This window comes from Artibeus jamaicensis, unplaced genomic scaffold (genome assembly GCF_021234435.1).
Source record: "Artibeus jamaicensis isolate MK-2021 breed Jamaican fruit bat unplaced genomic scaffold, CSHL_Jam_final scaffold_833, whole genome shotgun sequence".
NCBI classification, from domain to species: Eukaryota; Metazoa; Chordata; class Mammalia; order Chiroptera; family Phyllostomidae; genus Artibeus; species Artibeus jamaicensis.
Genome location: NW_026522056.1, coordinates 21519554 through 21544320, shown reverse-complemented (window position 1 = coordinate 21544320; position 24767 = coordinate 21519554). Strand labels below are relative to the sequence as shown.

General features: G+C 42.0%; 1 protein-coding gene across 20 annotated transcripts in view; it reads right to left on the bottom strand.

Moving 5' to 3' along the window:
• The window catches only part of SORBS2 (sorbin and SH3 domain containing 2), a 224829-nt gene that overhangs the window by 159178 nt on the left and 40884 nt on the right, over positions 1-24767 (bottom strand). For all 20 annotated transcript variants that reach the window (XM_053659830.1, XM_053659849.1, XM_053659834.1 and 17 more), the window contains exon 2: positions 24603-24684. The gene's annotated coding sequence lies outside the window, so the exon portion shown is untranslated. The remainder of the gene's footprint in view (positions 1-24602; positions 24685-24767) is intronic.

Here is a 24767-nt window from a genome sequence, read left to right as displayed (position 1 = left end):
GCAGCCAGCAGGAGGAGCTTGGCAAGAGGCGTTCTATGCCTCCTCGGGCCTGACAGAGGTCCCTGCCCTCTGAGGACTAAATAAAGCGGAGCACAGCCTTGGTCTCAGAGGAACTGGAACACTGGGCAAGCTACCTGGGCCGAGATGCTGGCTCCGAAAAACAAGGACTCGGTTTTAAGTATGCAGGTGCAAGTCATGAGTGGGACCAGCCGCTGTGTTGGCCGAGTTCTGGAACTCTCCAGAAGGAGAGGATTGGCTTGGGGGCTCAAGCAGGAACCGTCCTTCAGAGATGAGGAGGGAAAAAAGTGGATGGAAGCGCTGAAAGTCGGTTTGGTTGTACATTTCCGTCTCTCCCTCCATAGCACACGATAAAGTGGAGCTTGTCCTCGGCTAAGTGATGGTCGAAGTAAAACCATGTATGCTGAGGCACACTTGGCACAGACCACACTCCCCTGGAGGGTATTTATGTCTCAGGAGAGGGTCTTGTTAACTCAGCTCTCCAACTGTGAGGACCAGAGAAAGATGGGGCCTGTTGTTCTTTAGCACAGTTCTGTCCCACGCTTCGACAAGTACACCCATTATTTTGAATGATCTCACCAGTTTGCTACATGACCTCTGACCTCTTCAGGTGGCCCTCTGAGCACCGTGTGCTCCCCCAAAAATAAAATCTTCACTGTAAGGGAGAAAGTGCCCACACTGGTAACATTCCAAACTCCCAATTCTGCCTGCAGACACCATTTGTAGCTTTTCCTCTCACTGAATTGGTTGGTTGTTTCAGAAAACTTTAAAATAAATGTGAAATGCTCAAGAGAGCCAAGAGAGTCTGGAGACAGCGCATCTGGGCTTGAGTCCTGGTCCTGCCACTTTTGGGTAATGCTGGCCCAGTGATGTCACCTCCTCATGTCCCAGTTCCCTTCTCTAGCACAGGACCTGTCTCATTGGGTTGTTGTGAGTTTCAAATACTTATTTTAAAGGAATGTAGAAAAGTCTGGATGATTATAAATGCTATTGTTGGTTCAACAATTAAAATATAGTGGAAGAACTCTATAGGTTGCCATATAGATCCGAATGTAGTAATTTTTCTCAGGTGGCAAGGTGACTTCCAGGGACTTGCATGTGTGCGGTTTCTTGTACACACACATTCTGAGAGTTCTTCGAGGGCTGTTTGGATTTTTTTCCCAAGAGAACTCAGAATTCTCACTTGATTCCTCATCACTTCCTATTATTCGAGAGGATCTCAGCAGGAAGGAAGGGAGTGCAGTTTTCCCATGGATATTGTTTTCTAGGTTACATTTTTATCGCCCCCCCTGAAGTCCTTTGAAAAGTGAGTTGCGCTATAAATGTTTGAAGGCTTTGGTGGCCCCCGTCAGTTTGGTAGCATTGTCTAATATTCCTGGAGAACAATGTGTCATTCTCTTAGATATTTTAGTGCTCAGGGAGAGGCGGCAAGACCGCCCGAAACACTGGCGAGAGTTTAAAGGACGTATTGAAAGGGCCGTCAGAGTCTGGTCCGATGGAGACTAGAGGGATCAGGTAATGCTGTTTAAAGGAATAGGCGGGCCCCTGAAGTCAGCCAGGAGGGATGCAAAGCGAAGGCTTACTAACATCTTCTAGGCTGGACTGTGTCCACCACGAGAAACAAAATGAAACGTATGCAACAAAAATGATGATGCTTGGAAGCATCGCGCACTTAGTGTCAGCCACGCCGCCTGCAGGAACCCCCTCTGCTGAGAGCGAATCGAGGACTAGGTGCTGTTGGGACGGGAAACCGAGCCGAGCAGTTCCAGGCCCGGCCTGCAGGCCCCCACGCTGCTGCCCTGGGGCACAGGGCAGAGGAATTGGGCTGAAGAGCTTTCCTCACTCTAAGGTCGAGGCATTTGCTGGGACGTATGTAAATGACACTGGGCATTGCCCCCCCCACCTGCCACCCAATAAGGTGTGATGATTTGACAGTTGTCAAATCATATGCCCAAGAATGTCTACCACATATTACTGATGTGAAGCAAATGTTTTTCTGGTCGGGGATTTGTGCTGTGAGGCATTGGATGTCACCAAATAAGGTGGTAATCTTGGTGAACGCTTAACAAACTACTATCGGATGCGAGAGATTATATACAAATAACTTCTTAAAACCTTTGTTAAAACTCGCTTTTCTAGTTAAAGCTTCTGTTTTTAAACATACCATCTGAGTCCCATATGTATTAAAAAGTGCCCCTGCTGGTTTATATAACCGTGACTCAGCTCTTCTGGGTATTTATATTCCATTAAAACTGAGCATATGCCACAGTTGCTAGATATGGTATAAAAATCTTTAAGGTAAGCTTTCTTAAGGAGGCCTGCTTAAGGCTCTCCATGATCGGGCATCTTCTCACATTTCCACCCACTCCTCCCAACCTTTCTTCTTGTTCCAGTTCTTGTAGCCTCTCTGGTCTTCTCTCGGTTCCTGGGATGGGCCACATTCAGGCTCTTACCTCTTGCTGGGATGCCTTTCACGCTGAGCAGTTACTACTGTGCCTCCTTCAACCCTCAGCTGAAGTGTCCTTTTCTCAGAAAGAGCTTTTCTGATCCAGCCAAGGTCAAGGTCAAGTTTTTTTTTAATTTTGTTTTTATTGCTTTAAACTCTTGATACATCACATTCTTCATTCCCTGGAGGCTCAAACTCTGTTGCATTTCCGAGTGGTTGATCCATGTATTTCTCCTCTGTTGCCCTGTAAGCAGCTATCTCCCTTCCCATGGTACATATTCCCCACATGTGTGTCTGTGTCTGGCACAGAGTAAGTGCTCAATTAGTATTTGTCGACTGGATGAATGATTGAATAAGTTCTGCAGAAGGCATTAAGCAATAACACTTTTGTTATATATGTGTCAGAACTTGTAAAATAAGTATTTTCTCCTGTAAAAAGTAAAAAACCCCAATGTATTCTAACTAAACAGCTGTTCCAACTAAGAGGACTCTGAAATAAATGGCTTGGTTGCTACATACTTGGTTTAAAGCTGTCCTCGGGGCAATGCCACTTGTTTGCGCCTCAGGATTCAATACATTCTATTATCTTAATAATCTGTAACATTTTCTAAAACAGATTGAAATGAATCAGGTCACGTGCCTCAGCTGCCATGTCTCAGAGCTTTTTCACAAGCATGTAGTACTCAGGGCAGCTTCACCCCTCAGCTGAGGTGCCTGGTGAAAAATGCTTCTGATTGGATCTGTTGGGAGGAGTATGTATTTGTCTGTGTATTGCTAGACAGTTGTGCCACTTGGATCTCTGCAAGGCATATCTGATATTGTTCATAGATACTCGATGAGCAGACAGACAGACATGAAGCATCACACCAACAGTGCTGCTACCTAGTCAGTCCGTTGTCATTCCTGGGGTGTGAAACCCTTCTCCTGTCCTTACTGTGTGTTACTTATGACCGTCCAGAGAATCACGGGTCACTTACTGAGAAGCTGGGACATCCGAGGTCTTGTTCTCTGGCAAAGCGCCACGTGGCCTCAACAGGAGAGGAAAGGAGAGCTTTCTGGGGCCGAAGCTACTGAGGCTGGGGGCCGGCCTCTGCCCTATTGTTTTGGAAGAGGCTGTGTAAACTCTTTTACTCCAAGCAGAGGGAGGCTTGTTACAGCTTATGAATGTTTGACAATGCACCACTTGTACTTGTTGTTATAAATCTGGAAAACACTTTGAAATCGCCAAGGCACCACATGAAATACACCTTTTCTGAGACGTTCAAAAAATGAACTAATGAACCCAACAACTGGTACACATTTCCATTGTTACTATGACCACAAGTATAAATTTCACACCCATAAATAAGACAAAATGTTAGAACAGTGTCCTTGCAGCTCAGACATGGAGGATGAATAAAGGGCAATAAGGAATCGATCGACATTCAAAAGTTTAGAGGGAAGTATAGCTTCATTATATCAAATGCATAAGAAAAACTTCCTCCCAAATGAATGCAGGCTGGAAACATGTTAATATGGTCGGTCCCACACCTACGGTGCATCCCGAGTGGGAACAAATGTTGCTGCAGTACCGATCCCCTCGGTGTCAGGTGGCCAGGTGAGACCCAGGGTGGCCAGAGCTCCTGGGCCAGTCACCCAGGCTGTTGGCTGCCTCACTTGTTTACCTCCCTGGACCTACAAGTGTTCTCATAATAAGTTCTCTTTTATTATGTCGAATACAGAAAACATGGGGAGGGAAGGCTCTGCCCGGCAAGGCCAACCTCCTAAAAACAGCAATGAGAGTCTTAGTCACAAAGGGAAGCACAAGAGAGAACACAGTATGGGAGAGGCCTGTTAGAACTGTCAAGAAGTGAGTAATATTTCAGTTTTACAAATCTCTGTTCGTACTCGAGCTGGACTGGTCCCCAGTGGAAGGTGCGAGAGAGCCGACACCGTGAGCCCCCCGGGCCGCACCCTCTTCTTCTCAGCAAGTATTTCTGTGAGCATCCCATTCAACTGAAGTTTCTCAGTGACACAATCAAGTCACTATTTCCACACCTACTACTCTTTAAAAAAACAATAAAATATCTAACAGAGTTGTGGTAGACACTGCTGTCTGTCTATTAAGGGCCCATTTCGCTTTGATCTTTACTGCAGACTCCTGATGCTCGGCTTTTCTAAAAACTCGCCTTCTCCCAGTTCCCTTGCAGTTTGTTCTGGCTGAGAAACCACAGGCAAGAGGCTTCCCCACACACAGTCACAACAGGACCTCCTTTGCCCTTTCACCCACTTGATGGAAATGCAGACGTCTTCCTGGGAGGCAGGTGCCAAGGAAGAGGTGGCAGAGTCGAGCACACTCGGGGATTCTTGATGGGTGAGGTGAACCCGCCCCTGCCCTGGTCAAATGGCTGTCTTACGAAAACCTGTTTCTTAAAGCTGGAAAGGTGCCTGTCACTGTCACCCAAGAACCACTTCGTCACATCAGGCCGTCTGGAAGACCGTTGTAGACTGTTGGGCCTGCCACAAAGATACCATGTGAGACACTTCCAGGGCTTCTGGACGATAACCACTAGCCTTGCAACAGTTGCGCATTCAGTTTCAGGCCCATTGTCGTTTCCGAATGGGGTGAAAACTGCCCTGAAAACCGGAGCCCTTGCGTTCCAAGCCCTCGGAGCTGCATCGTTTGAATATTTCTGGCTCTAAATATAGTCAAGTAGTTGGTTCCTTTTCCCTAAAACTAACATTTAATGATCGGTGATATCAAGAGGAGTAAAAAAATAGTAATAATGTACAGGAAATACAAAACAGGAACCCATTGTTTATCCTGTTCTCGGTGCGCATGGCCAGAGAGCATTGTTCAGGAACCTTTGAATGGGGTCACCGCAGTGAAGTTTGCTGGGCTTTTTAAAGCTTCCATTGAGTGTGGGAATTTGTCTTTGTTAGAGAACGTGATTTCGCAAGGCTAGTCAAGGCTAGCCAAGGCTAGTCATGTATTGAGTTGGAATATTAAATAACCTTTAAAATATCCACTTAATGATTTCTTAAAATGGTAACTGCTTTCAGAGGTGAAGGTATGTTGGATTAGGAAGTCAATAACTTTCCACTTTTCAATCCAATGAAAGACACATGCAGATGAGGAAATTTAAGCATAGCTTGTGTCATGGCTTCTGATGAAGTCCCATACATTGAAGAAACGACTGTAAGTCAGAATACAGTTCATTTTGAAAGAGGTAGTTAGGAACAAGTAGTTTGGCTTTCTGTCCATACTGGCCAAGCGCATAATGATTGGGAACAGGGTTCCGGAGGCCGTGGAATCTGACTCGGCTGCCTCCAGCCGTGCGGCTCACCCGAGTCTCCTTGGGCTCCAGGTTTCTTGTTAACAAAATAAGAATCCTAGCCGCACTGGACTGTGGCTGTTATGAAGTGAGAATGCGTCAATGTATGCAAAGCTCTTCAAGAGACGCCTGCTGTGCAGTGGGCACTCATTATGGTTGGTCATCGTTGCTCTTAGCACTATCTCATCCATGCACAATACATGTAGTTAAAAGCATGGGTTTCCAGCACAAACAGTCCTTAGTTAATGTTTTCTGGCTCTGTCCCTTATTTGGGTGCCATCCTTGAGTCTCGGCTTCCTCATCTGAAAAGTGGGCATATCCATGACCTTGGAGCCTCAGCAAGAGGACTGAAGGATGTGATGCATGGTGACCATACCTAGCACGCGGTTCTCGTTAGTAATTTTTAGAAATCAGGTAGAAAAAATATTCTTTGGAAATATGTTCATTGATCTTGGCAAAGATATGTACTTTGCTGATGGGGATAATGAAATGGGTTGGACAAGTGTAGATACTGAATTTAATCCCCTTATACTTTATTTTAGAGAACTCACATTCAGAGTTTTGATGGGCTTTTTAAATTTAAATTTTTAAAATAAGGTTTCATGGAATTGTCAAAGAACAGGACTAAGAAAATTCCCATCTCTGCTAATGACTTTGTCTGTGGTTGACCTTAACAGCCTCTTTGAAGTAACAACATTTCTATCAACTTATTTTCTGAGTGCAGGAAGGTTGAAAAAGAAAGATAATTGGTATTAAAAGGAAGGACGTGAAGGAAGCAGGGGAGACTTGATTTGTGAGCCTCTGTGAGTATCTGTTATTCCCTGAGAAAGTTGGAGGAACAGTTTATAACCCTATTCATTTTTGCAGCAAACAAACACCTTTATCCATTCACTACAGTTATAACAAACAATAATTGAAGTAGGAGTCTCCCTTAACTATAGCAAGAATTACATCGCAGGAAAAAAGAATCGAGGCTTTGGAATCTGGCAGAGCTGACCTCAGGGGTCAACTTCCCCAGTGGCCGCCCTGTCACACTGTGCGGGTTCCTCAAGTCTATCAGAGCCTTGACTTTGTCCTCTGTAAAGTACAGGCACCACCACCTGCCTTTTGGGGAGCTTTTGAGAGATTTAAATGAGACTGTGTGTGAAAAGCAGAAACCAGGTCAAGTGCCGGTTACAGAGGAGGGTTTACTGTATCATTGTTGCTATTTACCTGTCTTTTCTTATTAGACTGCAGGCTCCTTGAGGCAGGACACCCTTTAAAGACACAGTTATAGCCAGTCGTTAGCCCAGTGTCTGGCTGCTAGAACATACTCGGTGCATACATGTTGAACACAGCAAGACGGGGCTGTTCTGCATGGAAAACACAACCACCACACAAAGGCAGAGAGGGCTTCACTCGTCTCAGTGAAAACAGCTGAGAGAGATAGGCTTGGACAGGTTGGACTGATGTTCTGAGGAACAGACTTCAGTACAAAGTAAGTGGAAGACGTTGGCCTCACATGACGTGTTTAGGAGGGAAAGTCCAGGTGTAGAGGGCACAGAAAGGGGGTCACGGTGATCAGGATCCTACCTGAGTGGATGAGCAATAGCATCTTTAAATGGGGCTGTTTTTATACATCCCCTAAGTTTTCTTCCTTTGTAGAAAGGTGGTAATGACTTTAGGCCTGTGAGTTCTGTGAATGTTGTCTCACTTCTTTAATTCACAGAAAATTTTATACAAAACTCAGATCTCCTGATTGGTCTCTGAGATCCCCCCTCCCCCAACTCACACACGTTCTCTCTTCCCCTCATGGGGCGAACGAGTGTCTGCATCTTGGGGATTCAGAGGTTTTTACGCCCAAATCCAGAGCCGCCCATCTAAGAGGAGCAGGTTTTAGGTGCTGGTTTTACCCTAGGTCCCCGTCTCCAGCACTGCCACAATTTGATCTAGTTTGGAGACTTTCTGTACTGATGTTGGCTTCTCCCACTTCTTACCTTTCTTTTCAACCAGAATCACAGTAGGAAGGAACATGACAAAACCTACCTAATTGTTCCCTTTACACTTAGAAAATGGGGGTGCAGAGGATCACTTTATAGAACAGCCATTAAGTATCACAACCGGAGTCTGAGAAATATTGTTCCGGGGTTGGGGGGCACTGGTGGTGAAAGGGAATAAGCAGTATCTATAGCATACTCTGTTGCAGTAAATCCCGGATGGGATGGGCGTGCCCGCCAGGTCCTAGGGCTCTGGACCAGCAGCACTGGCTGCAACAGCACCCACCGCTGCTCTCTTTCTCTAGGAGCAGCTCTGATGGGAACTTGCTATTCAAACCCCCGATGAGCTCAACTGGAGGTGAATGCTACCCACAATAGTAGACCCATTTAGGTATCAGGTGATGGCTTCCACTGCAGCAAAATAGGTTTTTAGAGAGAAAAGAAAATGGACACAAAGAATAGAGAAGATGAGAGTCGCATTAATTTTAGGGAGAAGGGATTCAGGGCGGAGGGAAGAAATTAATACACTAAAGAGAAAATCAGTACAATTTGGAGCTTCAAAGTTCGCTATCAGGTACATTTTAATTGAGACACTCGAGTAGAATAAAGTGATCTCACAATTAATTATCAAAGGAGAATAACACCGTTTAGGATAATTAGAAAAATGGCTAAAAAATGAGATAATTCTCAGGGAGAAATTATTTTCATTAATGCAGGGATTGCTTAATCAAACTTTCCTAAAAAAAATAGACACCCAGGGCTGAGTTCATTTTATAACACTAGATCGGGATGCACTTATTTGGGAAGTTTTACAATTTCACCCTGTAACGAATGCCACCTGCAAAGACAGATAACGAGGACTGCATTGAGGTCACCTTTAGATCTCACACACCACGTCGGGTAAGAGAAGGAGGAATTGGAAAGGTCCTGACGAAAGGTGCCACCCCCGCGGCCAAACCTGAGCTCTAACTTGCACCCGCTCTACTATTCTGTAACGCGACCTCCGTTTTCGTGTTACCGATGGAGATCTATCCACTTGGCCTCCTTTTAAAGGACTTGCGCACATTTGACCACGCCTTTGAGAGTCCAAATTGGACTTTTGCACCACAGTCTATTTTGGGGAACTACAGAGGTGCTGGAAATTTTGAGCAGTAACAAACACCTCAACCTACTAACTAAGGAACACGAGCTGGCCCGTCCCTGGCTCCGGGTTTCAGAGCACAGCGGCGTGAACTCTGATTATTCTTCGGGCTGTGGGGTTTACAGGTCTAGACCGGGGTAGGTCATCTTTTTTGCAATGACTTTCTTCTTCCAATGAACATAATATTCCTCTCCCCCCTCCTTCACTCTTCAACTTCAGCCTAAGGTCCATTTCTTAACCTTAATTTCGTGCCGCCTTGAGAGGATTACTAGATGCTTTCACTGTTCGTAGAGACTTCCACTGCCTCTTCTCTATGCTGAACTCTCATTCATCACAGCTTCTGTTACCTGGATTCGAGTGATGTATAAAGATGCTCACACAGAAGTTATTCAAAATATAATCATAGTACTTTCATTTAGTAGTCCAAATATAATTTTCCACTCAGTTATATGTTACATGTATAATAATTATGTATTATATAATTATACAAATATGTTAATTATATTCATATAAGGTATATTTATACATATAAACTACTTATGAATAGTTTAATTCATGACATAAAGTCACAACTTTATGTACAAAGTCATCTCTACTTTTGTTTTTAAAAAGATAAATTTATGTGGTGCCATTAGGATACGTTAGTTTCTTACAACAGAGTCATTCAAATTTCTCACAAGAGAATTGTCTCAATTTTTAATGCAAGATTTCCTTAAGCTCCTTTTTAAGTATTAAAAATTCTTGAAAATATACTGGGTGAGGGACAGTTATGTAACTTTGCTGCTATTCTTGCTCCTCAGCCATCTCCTCACAGTCTTAGTGCGTTTGGAAGTCAGTTTTGAACTTGAAGTTTCTTCCTACGCCTATGAATACATGTACACTCTTGCACTGTTTCCAATCAAAGTGAGCAGCTTCTCCTGGGTTATGCTTGCCATTTCTGTTTCAACAAGAAACAATATAGCTTCTGTGGTGAAAAGGTTTATGAATGGTCCTAATTTCTAAGCTGATGAAACATGGCTCTGGTTTCACAGGCTTGGAGGAGATAGGAGATTTGGGGTCTTATTTCTCATTACTTATCTTCACTTGCTGCTTCAGTAGCTATGTTAACTGGGCTCCAAGAGCAACTAGCCTTGGGGTACGATGTAAAACAGAAAAGCAATGAGGTAAGTAAATCAGTCTATTAACACGTACTGATTAGTGTCCAGAGCCACACACAAAGACACATTTAAGCTAAAAGAGTCCCGATTCTCACCTTACACGATAATCGCCGTGGCTGAACAAGGAAAATAAATGTATCTTTGTCGTTTCATCTGTTGGATATGTGCTAATGGTTTTGTCCAAAATAGATACGGACCATAAACGTCGGGAATTATTACCAGATACCTGAGTAACTATACCCGAGGAGCTGTGTGAGTCTAAAATGGGAATTGTTTCAGTTTTGACAAAGAGTCAAGAAATCTATGGACTCATTACTTGACTCCATTCATTTGCATAGCTGCACTCATACAGGGTCTCTTCACGTACAAGAAACTTTAACATTTTGATGTGACGGATGTTAACAACTAACTCTATTAATTTCGGGCTCAGTCAAGGTTTCCTGCCCCTACTTTCCAGAAATGAGCCACTTTTGCTAATGCGACATTGACTCTGTCAAGGGAATTGCTTTTCTCCTCCGCAGCATGTGAAGGGGAAGAAGAGCGGTTCCCAGTTATACACAGTCCACCATGCCTGTGCTCTGAAACAAACTGAACACCGAGTTGAAAGCCATGAGTACAGGGGAAAGGTAATAAAAGATAATCAATGTGCTTTTGAGAGCATGGCTACTGGAAATGATGTTTATTAAAATGGCATTTCCCATAAACGACTTTGAAGGTTTTTGTAAGTCCTAATTCTGAACACTGTGCTCATTTTCAATACAACTTGAACACTAAGTCTGTTTAAATTAGAATGAGCACACTTTTGCCATAGGCCACATTTCATTACCCTCCAATGGTATGCTTAAACTCACCACCTATATAAGAACAAAATGGGAAATGCATCTATGAGTATAGTGAAGTTTTAAGAAACTTCATCATGTCATATTCATGACTTGGGCACTGCAGCCTCATATACAAAGTGTAAGCAGAGCTGGAGAGTATGAGCCCCCTGAGGGCAGGAATTTCTGTTGTGCTCAAATAGTTCAGTGCCCAACTCTTAGTAAAGCTTTCTCCTGCTGGTGAACAGGGAGTGAGGGGTTACTGGATGAATGAAGTCCAGCCAGGTGGGCTACGCCATGTACACTGCACAGGGGATGCTGTCTTTGAGGATGATCTCTTGAACTGCCTTTTTCTTTTTTCTTCTAATTGTAAGTGCCTTGGGTGATATTCTTCACCTTGTCTGTTAGGACTTACCCGTGAAACAGAATTTAATGTAAACATCAGTGCTCATACTTGCTGTGGATCCTACTAGGCACTCCTTTTAGAATGTGAAAAAAAAAGGTGGTTTCTCCACCTCCTGCAAATGCACGCTCTCAGAGTGGCCACTTTTTAAATTTTTGTTAAAGATCAAAGTGCAATTGTTAACAAAGGAAAACTGTTGTGCAGTTACAGAGCCACAAGACTCCTAACGCTTTTCAAACTCCAGTTGAACTGTTTTGGGTTCCAAAGTAGAATGAATCATCCCTAATGCAGAGCGAAAGCCATTTCTGCCCGTAAACACCAGGCCCACGAAGTGGGGCACAGAGGCTTGAGTTGGCAGTGCCCAGTTTCCCTGGGGGGGCACCTTCCAAGACACCCCCGAATTAAAGTGGGGGCGAATGACTACAGTAAGAAGGAATTGATAAAACATTTATATCCGGAGATTTTGTTTTGTTTTCAATTTCTATTGCTCAGTAGTGTAAGAACATTATAATTAGATCTGTATAAACTCGATGGGTGCCATGCAAAAGTTCCTTGGTACTCATCTGTATGCACCTCCTTATTCTGAAATGCTCATAACTTAAAGTAGATTTGGAAAATGTGGACAAGCAAACAAGAAGAAAACCACCCACAATCTCATCGTGAAGAAATAATCGTTATTGACCATCTAGGTTACCTTCCCTCCCTATTTCTTTTTATCATCACGCTCTTTCTGGTCTTTGAGAATAAAGAAATATGATGTGGTACTATAAAAAATGTTTCCAGAGGGCACCACAGAAAACTGTAGAGAGGCTGAGAAAATGGGAGTTAAAACATTTTCTTCTGGTGGCCAGTAGTTCCCACAAATGGGTGATCGAGAGAAATGTTAGCGCGCAGGGTTTGGAATCTGGCCGACCCGAGTTGAATCCCACCTTCCTCACATGCATGGCCCTGTGTGGGCTGTCTCACTTCTCAGAGCTCATTTCCTCTTCTATAAAACGAGAATAATGCCCTCGTCAGAGTGCTTTTGTGAACGGTCAATGCGAGGTATTTGAAGAATTTGGCAAGCTGCCTGACCCAGTACGCATTCGATGAATTGCAGTCATTATTATTATTTATAAGAATACTTACGGTTATTTTGCATTCTTCACTAAACTTGTAGGTCAACATCATGTAACATGAAGATTAATTTTAGATCAGCCCAAGAAAGACATAGTTAAAGCAAGTAAAATCTATTGGAGAAAGATCATATAATGTGTTCTTAAGCAAGTACTTTAGGATTGAAGGATTAATTAAAATTCTTCTCTATTAATGCTGTAAATGGCAGGATGGCTATTTGCAGTTAGCATCTTTACAAACAGTGATCTCCCCCATTCTATCCTAATGTCGTATTTGCAGTTAATACTCTGCATAATTTACAACCCAGAGATTAGTTAGTCTGATATAATTCACTCAAGACCAAAAGGTATGGAAGTATGTTAGACTCTTCTTAGAAGTTTGAGCTTTAAGTTAAACCTCAAGTTGAACTGTGTGATCAGTGAAAGCCTGGTGGGTTTTTATATTAATATGTTTTAAAATTATTTATCTATGGGGGACATTAATATTTATTTTGTGTAGTTTTTGCTCTGGGTCCACTCAAGCTTCATTATGTCAAGACCTCTGGGAAATTCCCATTTCTCTCCCATCCTAGGAGGTTCTTACTGAGGGCATAGGTGTCCTTTATTGAGAGCCAGTTATGTGCTAGGTATGGTTGTAAGCACTTTGCACAAATTATTTCATATTATAGAACTAATAGTTCTATGACCTAGGCACAACATCTTCATTTTTCACAGGTACCAAACCTGTGGCTGAAAGACGTTAAGTCACATGCCCAAGAAAGCCAGGTCCACACATGGACCTCACTTTATGGGTCCCCACTGGCTCCCACCCTGTCTGACGACTCCTTTCCTGCAAAATCAGAGGGATGTTCATGCAGAACTGGGGGAGCCTTGATTCTGACAAGGCACATATCAAGGGAAAATCATGTATGGGTTTCAGTACAGTTTTAGAAAGCAATTCACACTTCCTGTTTTGAAAGAAAAAACTCATTTACTGACTTTTGAAACTAAGCAAACCAAGAATAAATATATATAATCTGGATTTTTATGATAATCTATAAAACGATGACATTAGGCTGGTGAGACGGGTCAGGGAAAGGAGGAGAAGCAGAGGGAAGGAGAGGAAGATGGAAACTAGCCCAGAGAAAGGGGACGTGTGAGGCGCACTGACATTTACGAGTGTCTGGGGCCACGTTGGTGCTCGGTGCTAGTCAATATTTTCATGTGTAACATTGATCATTAAATCTGATGATCAATTTACACTTTTCAGGTAGGGAGAGTTCCATTCACCGAAAGCCACAAACACAAAAATCCCAGTGGTGTGCCTTCAAACATCAGCCCGGAGCTAGACCTGCAGAAGCACAGCCAGACTCTCAGCTACTCCAGATATCGGAGGGACTTCCAAGTTCCACGCCCTTGGTCTAGCTCTGCTTCCCCTTCCTCAGCCTTTTGACTTCTGTGCTCTCCTACCATGGGGAGGGGTGGGGGAAAGAGCATTTTCGAGAAGGGAGAATGATAATGAGAAGCTTCCACGTTCCTACCAGGTTGGAGTTCCTGTGTGTGCCCTCCACATGAGGCAGGGTTCAGGTGACGGTGTTATGGTATGACTGAGGTCCTGCCCATGTGGGGGTAGGGGAAAGGGTACTGCAGGGTTCGTGCACCCAAAGGACCCCAGCCTGGGGCGAAGCTGCTTTTCCTCCCGCACGAAGGGTGGCTGCCAGTAATGAAAATGATACCTCCCACTAGTTCAGAATCATCAACTGTCTTATTAAATACATCAAGTTTGAGTCACAAAGGGCAAGAGTGTTCATGTATAATGTATGTAATACGAGTTAGGTACAGCGTTGGCTTCATGGGCCTATGATCTGAGCATTTTTCCCTGACCTTGTGCTTGGAAAGGACCAGTACTGGTTTAATACTCTGTGGTCATCTTGAAATTGTCAATGATTTTTGAATAAGGGATTCCCCATTTTCATCTTGAACTGGGTTCTGTATTTTATATAGCAGTTCCTGGTTAGATAAAAGTTCAACATAGATGATCAGCATCTCCCAAAATTTCTGAGATGCCAATCTCAACTCCCACATCTTTAAAAGACAGACCAAGGTCAAGAACAGTTGTGGTATTTCCTCCCTCTCTCCTGCTACCACACAAGCTTTCTTTATGCTCCCCCTGCCTTCCCTGCACCTTCAAAGATGACCTTTATTCTGGTCACTCATAAATAGATGTGTCCTGCACAGGCTCAAAGGCCTGGAGCTCTGCTGCCCAATATGGTGCCACCAGCCAGAGGGGCCACCTGAGCCCCGGAAATGCGACTGCCTCAAAGTGAGACACTGTGAGTGTCCAAACACACTGTGGACACACCCGCACCCACAAAGAATGCAAAGTAAGTCATTGCTATTTTTTATACTGCTTGCTTACTGAAATCATAATATTTTGGATATATTGGGTTATATAAGATAGGTTATAAAAATTGATGTCTTCTGTTTACCTATTTCACATAGCTACTAGAACATTTAAAATGATATATATATATAGCTTGAATTTTCAGCTTAAATTATATTTCTATCAGTCCTTCTAGACCCTCCCCTTCCTTTTTAAACCATGTTTTGAGGTATGTTTCCTAAATGTCCCACCAGCATCTCTACCTCAAAAGTCTCAAACCAATTTCACTATCTTCTCCCTCAAACATGCTGTTTCAGATCTTACTTTCCCAAGACAGAAACTTGGTGAGCAAACATACCCTGCTGCCACCCCCAAGTGAATACCGAGTCCTATGGGTTCTGTCTTTATAATCTCTCCTGATTCCAGCACTTTGTCCCTGGACTATCGTCCTGTCTTAGTGGAAGTCTTCAAACTTCCTGTCATTTGCACTATTCTGCTACATGAAATCCTTGAAATTCATCTCGCCCCAGCTCAGACATAATCTTACCCAGCAAAGACATTTTGTCCTGGAAATCTTAGGATGTCACCTTCCCTGGCTTCTTATCTAACTGAGTGTGACACAGTGACACCACAGCCCGGCTCTGGTCTGCTTGGCTCCGGTTGCTTTCTGTCTCTCCATAGTGGCACCTGCTACCCAACCACACCCCATGACTCTCAGTCCTGAGAACAGGTCTGCCTCTGAGCTTTAGCACATGCCGTTCCCTGGGCACGGTGGACTCAGCACATCTCACCCCGACACCCACATATTCTCGGCCCCCAAGGAGATCCTCAGTGGGGCTCAGGAGCTCCTCAAGCAGAGTGGCTCCTGTGCGCGTTGCCCCTCTCTGCTCCTGCGACACCACCCTGAAGTAGAACCAGCCGCCTGCACGGCTGCGTGGCAGGCCCGGTTTTGGATGCATCCCAGACTGTCAGGCTTGTGACTGACACACGGTAATCCCGGCTGAACAGATCCCTCACTCTTTCCTCCCTGCCCACCACTTCGGTTCACGCCTGTTTTCCTCTTGCCTGAGGTATGGAAACTGTCTTTCTGTAATCATTTCTTGTTCTCTTAATTTAATCTGATATACTGGTACCAGTTATATCTTTTTTTCCCACACAAATAGCAACATGACTTTTCTCCATTTAAAGGAACTCCAATGTTCTCTTTGCTTCAACAGTCCCAACTACTTAGCATGAGTGAGTCTGCTCCTGACGCTGGGGACAAAAATAGGTGTGGCTACTTTTCCTTCGGTGTTGGTGGTTCGCCAGGTGCTGTGCCAATCATTTATGATCAGCTACTGTAATCTTAGTGATGATCTTCAGGGGTGGGATCTCCCCTCTGTAGTGCTATTCTCCCCTCTCTGTAGGCATGGAAACAGCTCTAGAGAGGTCACGGGACCTGGCCCCACAGACTCACTGGGCAATCACAGAGCTATCCGATAAAATTGGAAAGGGTATGACCAGCCACTTGCCTTTAACAGAGCAGCAATTGAGACACCAGTCTTTAAAAGCCTGGGAGAAGCAGGGCTATGGAACATATCAGTGGATGGTCAAGCTCATCTCCAGGAAGGTGGTTAGCTCCTGGCTCTCGTGTATTTGTTGGGCCAAAGTTTGATGGTAGTCTCAGAATCATTTGTCACCAGGCATTATATGCACCAGATGAAACTGTGATTTTATTCCCCCAAAGATCACACTGACCAATTAACAATCTGATCTTTGGGGTCTTGATATGACATTTCTTAATGTTAATCATTGAGATCATTCTGTTTTGTAGGCCAGATAAAATACTTTTACTCTCTGAAATGCATCGAATAGCATGCCTGTAGCTTTCTCATAAAATGCTTTACTTTTGGTTGAAAATCACAAAATATGAATTTCAAATGAATACTTTTCCTAATTTCTACTGAATTCAATGCTCTTGTGGTCGATGAGCCTGTCCAATAACAAATGTGTGGAGAACTGACATTCTCCTCGGTCCTAGCCGTGAGCCCCCGACCTCTGCTCATGGGCACCATCTGGACCCCGGAGACCCGGCCCCTCTTCTCCCAGGCTGGGTTAAAAGCAGATGTCGTGAAATGGCTGAGGAGTCGGGGAAGGAGGCAGTCCATGAATGGAGCGTTCCCTGGGAAACTTACTTTTATGATCAGAATGTTTCAGTTCTCGACCGTTGCAAAGTTAAATATCAGTGCCAAAGAGACCGAACCAAAGTTTGGATGGCGTGTTTTTCTCATTTCATTCCAAGGGGAGCTTCAGTTTAGGGTTTAAAATGATCAGGAGGTGTTAATATACCATGCAATAATAAGCAGATCAAGTTAAATTGTTTTACCAGAGAACTGCCAGTCTGAGGCCCTGGAAGGACGCTTGGGACGTGGGGTTGAAAGGAAGGCGATTTTCAAACTAAACTAGATTATTTATGACTTTCATTATCATTTGCTTTTATTTATAAAAGAAGGAGAGGGAATGCTCTGCTATCAATAAATCTAAATTTTAATTTGAAATATATTAAAAACATTGTGCACTTCAGAAGGGAGGTATTTTTAAATTCAAGAAAGAAGTCATATAATTATATAAATCAATCAGTTATGTTAGTCTTACAAAGTTAAATCTGTGATAGAAAAGAAGTCAGTGATATAATTCACTTTGAGACCACCTACCGTATGAAAAGTTATGTTTCTAAATAAAATCAGTCTCAAAGAATTCAGGGTATATTACCAGTCATCTGAATTATTGACCGAAGAAAGCCCTTTTCCCAAAACAGATATATTTTCAACAAATGAGTAATAGGTTTCCCGATACAGGAGACAACTATGCTTTCCCACATATTTATAGCTTTTGTGATGGTCAGAACAAGCTAATATAGAGTCGTTTGAGAGATTAAATTCTGGGGGAAAAGTCTATAAAAAGTTAAAATGAGTCAGGTCATTTTTGCTGAGGAAGTCTGATGAGCTTAGAAGGATTTCTCTAAAATCGAGCTTAGTGTTTTACATGAAAAGCATACTAAGCAAAACCAAAAAACTGTAACAAAACAAACACATATTTAAGGATGTGTGGACTGCATTGATTTTCTCACGATGAAGGTTACATGGAATCACATATAGTTTATAACATTACTTTGCATCCATCTCTTTTCCTTGGTGTGAATTTTATTTGTCAGCATTTGATCCAGCAGCCTCCTTGGGCTGGTGATCCAGCCGCCCCTCGCTGACCCTTGGCCATACCCATGACAAGATGAGGGGGCAAAAACAGAAATTAGACACTATTGGTCTCTCACAGAGTTCACTTTCACACAGAAAGGTTAGGCGAGTAGAAAAACTTCATTAAAATTAGATAAAAGATAAGATAATGTACGAGGGGTGAGAGAGCATCTAAGAAGGAGCAAGTAAATTTGTTGTTCATTAAATCTTCCTTTGGGAAATGATTTAACATCACATGTGATACTTCTGGAAAATCCCCATTAGAATGTCTTTCAAAGTTTCAGGATTTCCTGAATCCTGTATTAAAAGTCAATTAATGTAAAGTTCTAGGGATAGTAGCTAACACAGAGTAAACTCAACGTCCTTTGTTATTATCAATATCTTTTGGACTGAAGAAAACAAATAACTTTGTCCTGCATTTATGAAAACCTACTTATCAGGTTTTTATTGTTTTCTTGAGTTTAATCAGAAGCAGACATTTCTCTTGACCATATAAGGTTTTCTAGCGTTTAAGGCTTTTAACTCTCAAAGATCTTACAGATTGATACTTTTTTCCTATCCTGAATTCTCTGTTTAATTATATTCTACAGACTTAAAATAAAGATCTTAAATTGTGTAACTCTAGGTTTACATTTTTCTATTGTATGCCTTTTTCTTAAAAAAGACAAATTTAACTCATTAGTGTTCATCCCAGTACTCACTGAATGGGACTGTGACTAGAGGCTTTACGAAAGTTGAGTAGAAATCAGTTTTTCTTCCCATCTGAATCACTCAGTAAATTGCTAGCTTCTGGAAATATTCCTGCTTAATAATATTGTTAAAATCCAGTGCCTCTGACCTATATTTGATATGTTTTTAAATAATAGCATTGTCTAGTTTGCATCTGTTTTTCTTCTGGTTTATGATTTCAAGAAACCAGAAAAGCTTGTAAATTATCATTTTATCTCTAAATCCAAGCAGCCTATTCTAATCAGCGTGTTCGTATTAGTACAACACTAGGGAGAGGCCTGATTGCCATGAGCCGTTCGTTCATTCAAGAACACTGATTGAATAGTTAATATATTGACCTGTTGGCTGAGAGCCTGCAGTGTTCCTGCTGCTGGGCTCAAAAAGCAAGCTGACTTTTCCCTGTTACTCTCACCCTGCCCAAGCAGCACGCAACTTTTCCTGTCCTCTGGCCTGTCGCCACCCTCGTGACCTTCCTCTTCCTCACCTGGTTCAAGCCAGGGCTGGAGGTATATTAAAGAACACAGCCTATTTTATCTTCACTCCTAGTCATGCTATGCTATGTAAGTTTCCAAAGCTAGGTATTGAGAGGCAGGATCTTTGAAAATTGACTTATCCCCACAGATACAGAGCATTTCTAGACTGCAGTTAGACAGGTATATGGGAAAGATGAAGTGTGCTTGTTTAAGAAGGTGCTCAAACTGTTCCCCAGATAACAGCAAAGAGCAGCTAAAGTCGTGACCTAATCTCTTTTTCTTTGTTAACTTGAGCACAGACAAGTGAAATCATTGAGTGTGAAAGGCATCTTAATAATCTACAAAATGGCTCACTTTTAAGCAATCAAGTGTTGCTTTCTAAAACTTTCTTAGGTTAAAACTGCAAAGGGTAGGAAGTTCTTACAATGCACTCAGATCTGATAGTAGTGCTGGTCAAAGAGGCAGCTGATGTGCTGGTGGGTGGAGGATGGACGATTCCCTACAGTCAAAAGCTGACGCGTGTTTCTTCTTATCAAGGGGGCTACTTTCCCTACCTTCTTAGAGGACCACGTGTCTCTGAAGAAGCTAACAGCCTTTGACTAGAAGTAGATAGAGGGACTTCAGCATCTTAGAGGACAGAATAAACATTAATGCTGATGGGTTTTCTCCAATATAGCAAATAATCCCTTCGATTGTGTCATTTACATATTTGTTTTTTGTGTGCGTGGAAAAAAACCTGCTTTCTTCATCCTACTTGTACTCTAGCGATTTTTTTTACAAGTGGTGTGTGGCTAGAGGCCCATTTGTGCTCTAGTTTTTTGGATTCCTTATGGTTGATTCTTAAGACCATAGTCATCTCTAACGGATGGTGAATTGAGTGGAACAGCAGATTTGGTGCTCCAGAGGTTCATACAGCCCCTCACAGTCAGCCATTCCTGACAAAATTTACTAGGACAAGAAACCCTGAAAGGATGATTTCTATACTGATTGGACTAACTCTCTTACTTAAAGCAGTGGGTACGATTCATCAGAAGAAAGTATGTTTAATATGCAATTTAGACCAACTATGAAAAAATGTCTCACAGGAGAGAGAGAAGAATTGAATATCCAGGTTAAATTTTAAGAAAGCAAAGATTTGAAAAGTATGTCATGGTTTTAAAAAAACCCTTAAATATCACAGAAATTTTCAAATAATGTTCTTTACTAAAAATAAATTTCCCTTAAATTATAGCATGAATATACAGATTACTTAGGAATTGAAATGAGAATATTGCTAGATTTGATTTGTTTTGGGATAAAAAATGTTCACTGAAGACCCCTGGTTAAATTCAGGAAAAGTGAAAACTTTCTGTGGTTTTTTTGCTCAAATAATGGTGTTTAAAGGTGCAGAATTAAGGCTGTATCTGAGCATACCTGACCTGAGTGGGGAAGAGGGATTCAGTGTATTTTCGGGCTATAGTGAGTAGACTTCTGTTTTGTATGCTAGGGGACAGCAAAGTGTCACACAGGCTCACGGAGCCATGCTGTGCTACCAGGACTCAAGGTACAGACCTGCCTTTGCTGAATCTCTGTCATTGATTCAAGTAAAATCATGTCAATCGAAGTTAAGCGAGAATGAGATTCTCGTCTGTCAATGTTTAGAACTCAGTAGTTCCGCCAGTGTTTCCCTATAGCTAAATGTACCCCACTTTCTCAGAATCGACGTGGGTAAAAAGATTTTGAAAATCTCCATGTAATTTTTCACAGTGGTATTTTAGAATTTAATGGAAATATCCACAATTGCATTGCTAGTTTGAGAAACATTTAGAAAATTATCTAAAAACAGTCATATAATACTTCATTATAAAATGTAACAAGAGCACATATTTAACTTGAATATCAAATATGTTCTACTACATAACTTAGATCATCAAAATATATAACTTACTTAAAGTATAAGATATTTAAAATAATGCAGAAATACTATAAAGTCATATTTCCTAGAATCTAATAACTATGTACAATTTAAAGTAATTGATTAAAAATGATTAGTCTTTAAGATGAGCAGAACCAATTTCAACTTCAGTTCTTTTTTATTTAGCATGCTATATATTAAAATCAGCTGGAAAATAGCCAAAATAAACAGTGAAAGGAAGTATGATAACTAAGAGATGCTATTTATCTTATTTTTATTCTACACGTGAATGCCAGAATATGTAAAAATATGTATAAATATGAATTGAAGTGATTTCCTAAACATTTGTTTTTTAATTACAAACACTTGGGCATTTTAAACTTCTTAGTCTGATCCATCCTTATTTTTTATTGCAGCATTGTGGCAATTTTTCTATAAAAAGCTATAGAAATTTAAGCTGACCAAAAAAATAACAGTCATGCATGCCATCGAATTGAGAAAACATGAGGGAAGTCTCCGTAGCTACACGTATGTCTGTGTACAGAGAGTTACCGAGAGGAACTCAAGGTGTAATGCAGTATCATATAACTAGGGATTACTAGTAACCTTTCGGGTCTATTTAGGAAAATTAAAAGAACTTCTGCGATTATAGACTTTTTTCAATTACTTGGTCTCTTTCTAGTTCACGAGTTCTACTTTAGTCTGGCTTCACCGTGAAAAACAATTTCATAAGTATCTCTGTTATAATCAGCTATTAACTGTCATCAATTCAACATTAATTTTAAATGATCTGATTTTAGATATTTCTAATAGGGATAACTTGCTATATCTCTATTTTCCCCTGCAAATTTCATAACAACTGTAAATTTAAAAAACAGCATCTTCTAGATAATAAAGCTCTCAAGCAGTTTTGCTTTAAAACTTACAGGTTGCAAAATTTTCCCTCAAAATTCTGATGTAGGACATTTATAGCTTTTTTCAAATTGTGCCCCTAAAGTCGTATTTTCATATCAAGCAAATGTAAGCCTCATTGCTGTTTATAAATGTTTTGAGTTTTCTCTGATAAAAGGCAGTCTAAGAGATAATAGAATTTCTATTTCAAGATCAAGCCTGCAGTTACCGTTCCTGGTGAGACAGCAATGAAGTCCGAGGTTACCAGTACATGCCTGAGTGCCAAGTTCTGGACATTGGACAAAGTACGCACAGACATCAGGGAACGCGGGGCGCCCGTGGGCAGAGACCTATGCAGTGTGGTGCAGTGGATGGAGTGTAGACAGAAGATGAAGATGAGCCAAAGGGGAAGGCGAGGAAGTGTCTGGGGAGATAGCCGAGCGGGGTTACAAAGCAGGGGGAGCTTCAGGGAGAAAACTTCCAGAGTGGTTCTGCGGAAGTTTGGTGTGGTGTGTTTGGGAAATTACATAGCATTTGACATCACTGGTGGGTGAGTTGGAAAGTGGCAGAAAAAAAGGTAGATAAATAGATAAAAGCCAAGATGCAAAGCCTTGAATTTTAGGGCTTATAGCTCTGCATCTGGTTCTGAAAGTTGTTGAATTAGTAACTATGTTGACATATTATGCACAAGTGGACTTAAAATGCTAATCTTTCACACCATATCACCTTGAGAGGTTATTAATGCAGAACAATAACCCAGAGGTAAAGTTTGTGTGTCATGCGGCAGGCGGGTGTGCCTTAGGACCTCCTCACCTTGTTCTTCCAAAACTCTCGAAAGAAGAGCTCGTTTTTCTTGCTGCAGGTCTGTACCCTCTGTTAATTCTGAGAACTCTTTCTGCAGCGTCAAGCTCCGAAGGGGATTCAGTTGGGATTTCATTCCTTATCACAACCATTTCGAGGGCTGATACTTTTATTTATAGAATTTGTCTCAAAACTAAGTCTTTTTGTATAGCTTTTTTTTTTTAAGTTGAACCTAAGGGCAGTACACTGCCATTGATTAACCACCTCATGCCCTCCACTGTCTCATACACCGAAATAGGCATCTTCCTGTTTGTTCTCCTGGTGAAACACTTGGCCATGATTCTCTAGACTGAGATTTACTGGTTTGTGTCTTTCTATGCCGACCTTGGTGACATTTAGAACAGAAGTTTGGAAAATGTTTGCCCTGTGCTTTATAATTCTCTTACCTCAGCGCATACTGACAAATCTGTGAACCAGGTGATGTGTGCTCATGTGTAGCAATAAAAATGATATTATTATATTTAAATTAAAAGGCACCTCCCATGTCACTCATATCTTGGGGAAAAAGTAGCAAATAAAAATATTTCTTAGAAGTAAATCTAAGATGTACTATTTATTATTTATTTTATATTTTGTGGTAGATTCAATTTTTAGTAGGGGCTTTTATTAAAATATTTTAACCAAATATTTTCCTTATACATTTTCAATAGCAAAGTAGATAATCTGATGTTTCTGGCAGACCAAAAATAGACGAGATTTGGGTAAATGCGAAATGCTACTAAAACAGAATTTCATCATTATTTGCTCATTTCCTTACCCAGGGTTTCGATTTGACTGACCAATTTCAATTCACGGGAACAGCTTTGTTCCTAAGAGACCACATATCAGAGAAATACTCACTGAGGGGTAATTCCTACTGTTCAAAGTCCGAGCTATCACCCCATAGCAACTGACAGCAAATATCGCCACAAATACTAAGAGCCCGACATTTGGAGAAGGTATGTGCTGTTTTTGGTTTCACTCTCTATCCCTGAAACCAATCTGCTTGTGAGAAAAACCGAGCAATAAAAGAAGTTTTACCACCACGGACCGAAGCTGTGCCTGAATTCAATGTGCAGATTTCATTCCCTTTCTTTCCCGGGATTCCCAGCAGGGGCACACAATGGGGGTGTTGTGCTCTGGGCCAGCCTGGCGTGCCGATCCTTGGGAGGGACGCGTGAGCACCTACACTGTTTGCTGGACCACTGCCCCCAACCAAATTGCACAGCACACCGAGCCTCGCAGTTCAGAAGAAGAAAGTGCAAAACACACCGGCTATTATTATCTACAAACGGAACGGAATTCCTTAAGTTAAAGGTCTATATAGGTGTGTTGAGAGTTAACTACATCAATGCTGAGGCTTAAACAGAAATGCTTCACAGTTTTCAAGCCTCTGATTTTCCGCATAATTCTTTCAATATTGCACAGCATGTAGTTTATAAAAGAATCCATTGTTTGTGGGAGAGAAACGTGGCTGGCTGTGAAGACTATCCAGAATGACAAGCCATTACTGGTTTGTTAAAATGATCAATACTTATCCAAGCCCCCAAGGCACGTCAGTGATGTTTTTTTGTTTGCTTGTTTTATCATAGGATTTCTAGGACCTAAACTCCCTGAAGCAAGACTGTGCCTCGGACACTAATTTGTGGAAGTCTGTGTGTGTGTGTGTGTGTGTGTGTGTATACATGTGTACTTGGTGAATCGGATAACACGAGGTGTATAAATGGTTGAGGTTAAGTTTCGCCCCGAGTTATTGATTCTGCTGTGCTTTAAGAAAGGCAGAAAAGCTTACCTCGGTCAGTCCAGTGGCACCCAGGGGCCTCCTTCTCCTCCGCGGCCTCAGCGTGCGGGCAGATGCTCTCTGAGCCAACAATCTGTGAACAGGAAGCAGGTAAACCTGAGTGCGTCCGCCTGGGTTCCAGTCCAGTGCCCAGCGGCGCGCGCGCATGCACACACA